The sequence below is a fragment of the Alosa sapidissima genome, chromosome 7, assembly GCF_018492685.1.
Source record: "Alosa sapidissima isolate fAloSap1 chromosome 7, fAloSap1.pri, whole genome shotgun sequence".
Classification (NCBI taxonomy): Eukaryota; Metazoa; Chordata; class Actinopteri; order Clupeiformes; family Clupeidae; genus Alosa; species Alosa sapidissima.
The window spans coordinates 11,797,171-11,804,827 of record NC_055963.1 but is presented as its reverse complement, the minus strand read 5'-3'; positions in this window follow the sequence as shown (position 1 = coordinate 11,804,827).

The following is a 7,657-nucleotide window of genomic DNA, read 5'->3' as shown; positions in this document are numbered from 1 at the left end:
AAATAAGTTATTGCATATGAATTATGACCTAAATATGCATGGCTCATGGGGCTTGTAAGGTGGTAGTACCACAAGCACAGTTATTCACCCCTAATAATACTTATCAAAGATGCTCTTTTCAAATGGAACTAGACACTACTGTAAACCACAAGTGCTAATAGTGTACAAATAACACATAATTAAGTCTTTGTAATGCAGAATATACGTATACTGTAGAGAGAGTCCTGTAAAAGTAGCCTATACTGTTTGTGAAGCTGTCCTACTGTAAAACTAAACATAGCCTTCTGATAAACTATTCAGAGATGGACATCAGAAAATTCTTCCTGAACAGAGGCAGAGGGAGAGGAACAGTGAGGAGAGATGAGGAGGATGAGGGAGGTATGACAATTTTGCCCACATTAACGGTAACATTAACATTTATGCTGGTAATAGCCAGTGCTGTGATTTGATTAATGGTTTAATGGCAAACTTAAATAAGTTTACTGCATTTGCAAATGTAGCCTAAGAATCAGAATAGCCATCTGTGTGGATTATTATAGGCTACATTTGCAAATTATCACCAAAAGTCAGTATGAAGGCTTTAGTAGGCTATTTAAGCTACAAAGAACTGCAGTATTGCCAGGATGTCTATAGGACCCTTGCCTGGGAGGGAAGTATATCTCAATTTTGACTAAAAATAAGCTTCCCTTGTGTTAGTAGGAAAGCCTATTAAATTCATGCAGTGAGTATAGGCCTACTTATGCCTATGTGTTTGGATGTTGCTACAACAATTGAGGGAGAGAGTGCTGGAGGAGGAGAAGAAGGTCGAAGAGAGGGAGAAGAGAGGGGAGAAAGAGCACAGGCTGGGCAGTCCAGTACCAGGCAGGGGGAGGAGGAGGAGGAGAGAGACAGGCAAGAAACGGATGAGAACATAATGGGGGCTAGACGTAAAACTATTCAGAGAATGGAGGAGGATGTCTGTGACCTAGGGGAGATATGTGATGGTCCAAATCAGGCTAGCCATTTATTTCATATTGCGCGCACAGTTAATTTTTTTTGTTTTTAAATGTATTGGGAGTTGGGGGCATGTGCCCCAGCAAAGCTCTAGGTCTAGAATCGCCCCTGTTAGCGTTGTCATACAGTAACTCATTACAGTATCCAATGTGCTACTAACTTACACAAACATAGCAAATAGGCAGGATGTTATGTACATTTCTATTTGAAATCATCTGAATGCTGAGTGAGTCCCTTGCCAAAATGCCAAAATTCCAATGCCATGTTTTCTGTTGGTGGACTTGGGTGGAAGTGGGTGAGACTCAAAATATACTGTAGATCAACAGTAGATAGAAAAGCAGCTGGGCCACTTTAAAATGGCATCATTAACGTCACCAAAATATGTTTGCTTGATCATGAAAACAAAGAAAACAAATTAAGAATGGGGATTACCACTTGATTCCATATAAGCACATGAGTAAGAGTTCTCTCATGTTAGCACAGAAACAATACTTTTATGGAACAATCTAAGCACATAGTTGACTGCTTTCCCACAGATTCCCACTGTTTTCTCTCAATCTTAAAATGGCTTGTACACAGAAGCTTTTATTTAAGTTAAATAATGATATTCAAAGGTAAACAAAAAGCCTCTAAGTTGGTCGGAATTTTCTCATATTTTCTTTGGCTTGTGTTTGCGTGTTTAATTGTTTTCCCACTGTCTAGTAGAGACCTAAAAGAGATGGAAAAATAATCTGTCAGAGAATAAAACAGGAACACAAGAGTGAGAATGGAAGCGCCTGAAGGCTTCTTTTAAAGAGAAACTATGCAGTTTCTATGCAGCTAGGGGGAAGCGAGATGGCCACCATTCAACCCAAAAAATGTCATAACCAATCCAATGACTTTGAAGCTGTTCAGTTAAGGTAAATTAAGCTAACAAACCTGCATACAATAGTTCTCCTTTAATACAGAATTAAAAGTCCACAATAGGCGAACAAATGCAAATGCGGACAAACACAAGAGCTGGCTCAACTTAACACAGCCCCTTCTGAATGAAAAAACACCACACAAAGACAAGTGGATAGTCCAGGAGCTTAAATACAATGGGCATAGATGAGTAACTAAACATGGCGGGAAACTCCTGATCCTGCAGAGGTTGATAGCGCTGAAGCAGAAACCTGGACTGGAGTAGATTCAGGGACTGGAGCTAGAACAGGGGAACGAGACACAGCAGGTTTAACAATCCAGGAAGAATATAACAGCCTACCTTTGGTCTGAGGTTCAAGTGTGTGTGTGTGTGTGTCAGTGTGTGTGTGTGTCTCTGTGTGTGTGTGTGTCTTTTGTGTCTGTGTTTGTCTGTTTCAGCCACAACACATCCCCCGAGTCAGAAGGTCACAGTCCTGTGTGGGAAACAAAGGAAATGACAGAAGGCCTAGATGAGGAATTGGGAGATGCTTTGGAGATGGAATGGATGGGATGAGAGAAGAGAGAAGAAATTACTAGAGGGATGAAGAGAGAGAGAGAGAGATATGAAGAGATGACATGGGATGGGAGTGTTCTATAGAAGCTGGAGACAGGAGTGCATGATGTGTTATCGACATAAAACAAAGCTTACAGGAGCATGAAATCACTGAGAAGAAGTCAAGGAGAAGACGGAAATGAGAAAGAAGAACAAGCTAGATAACAAGCCACAAGAGTAGCCATTCCCTCTGAATAGGACACATCACACACTCATTCGACTGTCACGGCAGTAGCCATTCCCTCTGAGGTAGGGATCGACCGATATGTTTTTTTCAGGGCCGATACCGATATCAATTATTACTTCAGCAATATAAGGTAGGCCTACCTTCCTTACCTTTGAAAAATAGCTCCGTAGCCTACAGCTGAAGCCCAGTCTACAGTCTGCCTCAGTGAGAATCCTAAACTCTCTGTATTCAGTCTTTGATCCTGATTGGCTGCATTCGTGCTAACGAACAAATCAGACGGTGTAGTGGGCGGGACAATACTCTCGACGAAAGAGTAGCAAATGCAGGGAGTGAGAGACGCTTTACAGACAAAGTAGTGCGTTTCATTATTTATCCATTTCAATATCGGCTTATTGGTGGAAAAAATGACCGATTATAAAAATGATACATATCGGCCCTAATAATCGGCCTGGCCGATAATTGGTCGACCCTTACTCTGAGGACACACTCACTAGACTTATGGAAAGGAAGTAGTCCTACTTCTTCTCATTCCACACATGCAGTTATAGTTTATCTATTGCAGCAAAGGGCAATAATGCGGTATATTGAATTTAAGGAAAAGAATATTGAGTTTCGGCCTTAATGAGTCCACCCAGACAGTGGAATGGCAACACAATTTTTAAAAAGGTCTTGCGTCTAGTAGACAAACGTGATTAGGAAGTCTTTTTTATCTGATGCAGTCTCTGCAATAGACCATTTTCATTGTTCATTTAGGCACACGACTGAGCGCTATTTAACATATAGAGAAGCTTGTGTGCGTGTGTGTGTGGTGTGTGCATGTGTGCATGCTTGTGTGCTTGTTTGTGTGTGTGTGTTCTTTGGCGTTCTTGTGTGTTTTTGTTTGTGAACAACTTCCCGGAGAGCAGTTGGCTCTGGAGCAACTCAGCCCCACACCAGCCCAGCCCCAAGCCAGAACTGCTCAATTGGCCCAGACACGCACCAGACCTGCACCGGACCTTGGACATCAGACTCGACCACCATCTGGCTTTTGTCTGGACATACTGGAACTCAGGGCCCAGTGGCGTGCAGAGCTAGAGTGGACTGGATGAAGTTGTCAGCTGCCACATGCTCACTCTTCTGAGTAACTGTTCCTGAAGAGAACCTCACACACACACACACACACACACACACACACACACACACACACACACACACACACACACACACACACTCACATGCATACACACACACACTCACGTGCATACACACACACTCACATGCACACACACACACACCACACACACACACACACACACACACATGCATACACCACACATACACACACACACATACACATACCCATAAGAATCCCCAACACCATCTGACTTGCCGTATACCTCTGGATACAGTATGTGTGTGTGCACATGCATGTCTGTGTGTGTGTGTGTGTGTGTGCATGTGAGTGTGTATGTTGTGTTTGCGTCAGAGGCTAGAGGTCAGCACTGCCATTACAGTTTTTCTCAATCGTTTTGATACCTGTGTCAACTGTGACATCACGTTCTCAAAACAGTTAACACCCGTGTCTGAACAAAAGCACTCTGGACAAAATGACACATTTTGCTTGCAAAAGGCTGTTACTCTCTCAAAACACTTAAAACATGCAGCAAAAGCAAATCTTGCCTTCAAACACTACAACTTGTTGCCAATTCAAAAACAGTCTTTAATCAGTCATTACACACTTGACAACAAAATGCAAAATCTAGTTCTCAAAATGAGCATTTTTGCTATGTCTGTTCCATTACTTTCTCATTTTTCTGGTATCAGAAAAAAACTGTGAAAAGACAAAATGTACTGAATAAAAAAATAATTTATTCATTCCTCCCAAGATGTAACTGTCATTGACATGTAAGACATACAGCAAAACACTATAGCAAGATACTGTAAATGTCCTTGAACTACAACTTTCATCGAAATAAACCTACAGTAAAGACCTTTTGTACGGTTTTCTCCACCAAATAGGCAATACAATACTTTGTCAAATGTGCATTAGGTCCAAACTTGCAAATAGCAACACAGAACAGACATCTCTTATGTATAATGAATGATTGCTGATTGAAGAATTGTGCAAAGGAGTTTCACACAGGTGTATCAGAGATTCAGACTTATGCATGGAATCTATACCACCTGTGAAAAGATGTTTTCCTTTTGTTTAGCATGGGAAAACCAATAGAGTTTAGGGCTTTTGAATGACACCTGTGTTAACTGTTTTGCAAAAGGGTGTGAGAAATGTGTGAACCCAATGAGAATGTGTGAACACATTCGCAAGAGATGAATTCTGCTGTGCAAAGAATGTAGTCATGAAGATCAAGTGGGTTCCAGTTTACTTAAGCAGGTAAAAGCAATCGAGAAAAACTGTAACTAGATGTACCGCAGAGCGGTACAAAATATGACCGCCACCCAGTCCAGCACATTTTTTCCACAAAAATAAATCACGCTGAAAGGCCTATATGATTCTAACTGTCTTACTAAATTGCATTATCCACACTCAATTCTCACTGGTATCTGCTAGACAACAAGTACCAAAACATGATAGATTTCACATGTAAAATTGATTTTATACAACCCCACCCCCCATCTTGCCTGTTCATAATTCTGAGAAATTCTTGAATTGTGTGCATGTGTGTGTGGGTGTGTGTTTTTGTGTGTGTGTGTGCGTGCTTGTGTGTTTGTCTGCGTATGTGTGTTTGTGCATGTGCATGCATGCGTACATATGTCTACTGTGTGAGTATGTGTCATACGTATGATTACTGTGAATGTATATGTGTATCTGTTTATGCACATGTGTGCACATGGAATGGGTTAACATGACCCCTGGAGGCAAACATACGGAAAAAATTGGTCATCCTAGGCCCTACGGTTCTCAAGATATTCACAGAAAACTGTGTCTGCCCTACCCTCCTTTCGGGGGGTCCAGTCCAGCGGGGGGGGATTAGGGGCTACAGATCAAAACGAAAAACGATGGTTCCATGCTATCCATGTGGGGTTACATGCCCACTAAGTTTCGTGTACCCCGGTCTTTCAGTGTCCCAGGAATCCTTGTTGGTGTATACGGTCACTAAATGTACACATAAATTATTTTATTGTAAGGCCCCCCATGAACGAAAGTTCACAAAACTTGGCATGCATTCGGAAGGTGTCATAATGATCCTACACTTTCAATTTTGTGCAGTTTTGACCATGTCAGCCAGAGATATTGTGATGAAAACACCTAATTTTTTGCTTTTTAATTTTTAACTAGGCTATACATGAAATAAGTGGTAATGGGATGGGTTGACATGCCCCCTTAAGACCAACATACAAAAAAAAGGTGGACCTCCTAGGCCCTACGGTTCTCGAGATATTCACAGAAAACTGTCTCCGGCCACCTACAGGCCAGTTGGTGTATAGTAACATAAATTAATTTATTGTGTAGCCCCCCATGAACGGAATTCAACGAAACTTGGCGTGCATTCAGAGGTTGTCATAATGATCCTACACTTTCAATTTCGTGCAGTTTTGACTATGTTAGGTCACAGATACCTGCGATTACAACGCCTCATTTTTACTTTTTTGTGTTTAACTAGGTGGCGCTATACATGAAATGAGTGGTTATGGAATGGGTTGACATGGCCCCTTGAGATCAACATACAAAAAAAAATGGTCCTTCTAAACCCTACAGTTCTCGAGATATTCACAGAAAACTGTGTCTGCCCTACCCTCCTTTCGGCGGGTCCAGTCCAGCGGGGGGGCTACAGATCAAAACGAAAAACGATGGTTCCATGCTATCCATGTGGGGTTACATGCCCACCAAGTTTCGTGTACCCCGGTCTTTCAGTGTCCCGGGAATCCTTGACGGAAATTTGGACATGCGAAAAAGAAAAAAAAAGAGAGAAAAAAAATCTGACTAAACCTATATGACCGCCGCTTCGCTGCGCGGCGGTCATAATTACTTCTGTGCTTCTCACACAAGACTGCCGCGGTGCAGTGGAGGAGATAAACAGAATTCATTGGCTGTCACTTTATTCTTGGTTGGTGAGGAGAAAGAGGGGGGGGGGGCTTCACAAGCAACCTTATGCCCTCTCACTGTCTTCAGAGGTTTCCAGATGTTCATGGGGAGATATGTTTTATGGCAGAGCGCTGTCACTGGGATAGCCTTAGATTTACTCTACAGTGGGTTGGTCCAATGACCCTGGCCAGAGACTTTCTAATGAGGAGACTCAGCACTCAAAGAATATCCCATAGAAATGCATGGGGTTAGTTCGTAACGCAAACATGGCAGTCGTCTACACATATTCTGCCCATTCCGCCGCCAAAAGTTGACATGTGAATACATCGTGCCAATCATGTGGTATGTTGTGAATACATCATGCCAATCATGTGGTATATTGTGAATACATCGTGCCAATCATGTGTTGTGATCGCGCAGCTGGAGCGATGTTGGTGTGTCGTGATTTGTGAAGCATTGCGCACGCACAGTTGTACTGGGAATAGATGCCCAATAAGTGCCCAAAAAGCGCTGCAATATGGCCGCCGAGTGGAGGGACTTGCCTGAACGGACTTTGTCCTGGCGGGTCTCCTGTGGCTCCGCCCACTTGTGTGCGTGCTTGTGTGCTCCCTGTGTTTTCTCTCTTTGTGGCAGGTGATTAGGGCCCAGGTGTGCACAGGTGTGCAAGATGATGGGTGATTGACTTGGAGATAAGAGGCCTGCTCTTCCTATGCTGTGTGTTCTCCCTTCCTCTCGATTTTTGTCTTTTTGTTTTTCGTTTTGCCTGATGAACCCCTAGACACTGATTTACACTACACTTTTGTTTGAGCTTTCACTATACTGACTTCCTTAATGTTCTTAATTATATTCTTTAATAAATTGAAATGTACAGAAAATAATAAATGAGTGCCAGACGTAAAAACTGAAACACAAGAGCAATGGTGTAACCAAACATTACACAGTTGTTTACTTTACTGCA